Source organism: Ovis aries, chromosome 5, assembly GCF_016772045.2.
Source record: "Ovis aries strain OAR_USU_Benz2616 breed Rambouillet chromosome 5, ARS-UI_Ramb_v3.0, whole genome shotgun sequence".
Taxonomy (NCBI): Eukaryota; Metazoa; Chordata; class Mammalia; order Artiodactyla; family Bovidae; genus Ovis; species Ovis aries.
This window is the reverse complement of record NC_056058.1, coordinates 75,828,968-75,831,453: the sequence shown is the minus strand read 5'-3', so window position 1 is coordinate 75,831,453 and position 2,486 is coordinate 75,828,968. Positions and strand designations below refer to the sequence as shown.

General features: G+C 43.0%; 1 non-coding gene across 1 annotated transcript; it reads left to right on the top strand.

Moving 5' to 3' along the window:
- Nucleotides 1–2,019: 2,019 nt before the first annotated feature.
- Nucleotides 2,020–2,091, top strand: TRNAC-ACA (transfer RNA cysteine (anticodon ACA)). The gene has a single exon. It is a non-coding gene; the product is annotated as a tRNA-Cys (tRNA).
- Nucleotides 2,092–2,486: the final 395 nt, after the last annotated feature.

Genomic DNA, 2,486 nt, shown 5'->3' with positions numbered 1-2,486 from the left:
TTTGTGACTTTGTAGAAAGGCCAGCTAAAGCTGATCCAGAAGACTTTACGGCATGTACAAATGAGAAGGTTTGAATATACCAGAGGAATAAGCTCTGAACATTTAGTGTGTCTATGAATCTCCTGGGATCTTGTTAATATGCACATTTTCATTTTGTGGGTCTGGGATGAGGCTTGAGATTCAGCATTTCTCAGGAAAAGTCCCTACTGCTAATCCAAGAGTAGCAAGGAACACAGTACAATTCAACACTGAATTCCTGATAATTCTTACTAAAATGCAGTAGAGGAAGGATCCTTGGATACAGTGCATTGGAGATAGGCCAGCAACAGTAAGTCAATTTCGTAAATTTTACTGGGATTTTTTTGCTAGACCTCTGTATTATAATTCAATGGGAAGCCATCACAACATTGTCATGGAAGGGTACACCCACCCCTACAGAAACAGACTGCTTAGACAGGAGGCAAAGCCAGGGTGAATGTCACAAAGATATACATTCATATGGAAATGTCCAGACCTGAGGGCAGGAGCATATGGGTTAGGACAGAAGAGCACAGAAGTGCTATCATTATGAGAGAACACTGGGACACATGGGGAAATGTATGGTGTGTTACTAGACACAGCCTATAAAATCAGCACAGAAAAAAGACAGAGTAGAGATGGGGATTTCAACTCTCCAGACATCTGCTGGAAGTCTCATTCGGTTAACAGCAGAATGTCTAACAGGTCCTTGACTGGCTTCGCTAACAGCTTCATTTCCCAGAGGAGAAAATTTCCCAGGGAACTGCTATCCTGTACTCATTTTTGGCCAACCAGGAAGAATTGGTCGGCATTTCAACAGAGCTAAGTCATTTAGGAGTGAGACATCATATCATTTCAGTTTCTGATAGGTTGAGAGGGAAAAGACAGTCACATATACTATAATTTATTTAATTGGATTCCAAACAATTTGGAGACACTTGAGATCTTTGGAAGGCAAATTTTTATCAGCTTTCAAAAATTCAGTTTTGGTTGTGTACTATAAAATGATCTAAAGGCAAATGAAAATAAGAGATACTTGGAAGTCACTGTACATATTTAGGAAACAGCTTGATGGCCAAAGAGACTTTCATTGTCCAGGGAGCCAGTGTTTTCTCCATTATTGGATATAATCCCTTTGCAGAGGAAAATTAACACAGTGACAGTTGGATGGCCTCCACTCTGGCATCCCTGCTCCAGCGCCCTGAAATAGCTTTGTACCTTCAAAGCATCCTTCTCTCTTTCACCTCCAGGGCCTCCTACCTGCAGCCATCTTTGAGAATATTCCAACTTGTTGAATGCTAATTCCAACTCACCATTTGATGTCAGCTTAATCATAACGTAGGTGTTCTAGACAGGTTGCATGCTAAGTCACTTCAGTCATGTCCAACTCTGTGACCCTATGGATTGTAGCCCACCAGCTTCCTCTGTCTATGGGATTTTCCAGGCAACAACACTGGAGTTGGTTGCCGTTTCCTCATCCTGGGGGTCTTCCTGACCCGGGGATAGAAGCTGCATCTCTTATGCTTCTTGCAGTGGCTTGTGGGTTCTTTACTACTAGTGCCACTTGGGAAGCCCATTCTAGATAGGTCGCTGCTGCTGCCGCTGCGTCGCTTCAGTCATGTCTGACTCTGTGTGACCCCACAGATGGCAGCCCACCAGGCTCCCTCGTCCCTGGGATTCTCCAGGCAAGAACACTGGAGTGGGTTGCCATTTCCTTCTCCAATGCATGAAAATGAAAAGTGAAAGTGAAGTCGTTCAGTTGTATCCGACTCTTACCGATCCCATGGACTACATACAGCCTACCAGGCTCCTCCGTCCATGGGATTTTCCAGGCAAGAGAACTGGAGTGGGGTGCCATCGCCTTCTGCATCTAGATCCTCCTAAAACAGTCCACATTTTCCCATTATTCAAACCATCTTGTGTCTCCATCTTTTCCAACAATTATTAGGTTCAGGGATCTTTGTCTGTTTTCTTTTTATTGTATTTGCAGCATTTAACCAATCTCTGGTAGCTCAGACGGTAAAGCGTCTGCCTACAATGCAGGAGACCCAGGTTCAATCCCTGGGTTGGGAAGATCCCCTGGAGAAGGAAATGACAACCCACTCCAATACTCTTGCCTGGAAAATCCCATGGACTGAGGAGCCTGGTAGGCTACAGTCCATGGGGTCGCAAAGAGTTGGACATGACTGACTGACTTCACTTCACTTGCCATATTTTAGAATCTTGTATATATTTGTGCTATGAACGAATGACATAAAGTGTGTATGATTCTAACCCCTTATGATCAAATCCTCTTATTAGTATCTTCATCCTCTTAGGTTTTAATAGTGTTTCCTATACATTTTTATTTGTTAACTTGACTTTTTTCTTCTGTCCCTTCCCACACCCACTTTTAACTTTTTCTACTTGTTTTCTCAGAGAGAAATGAAGAAGAGAGATGAACATTTCAGTTCATTCCTTGACTCTTT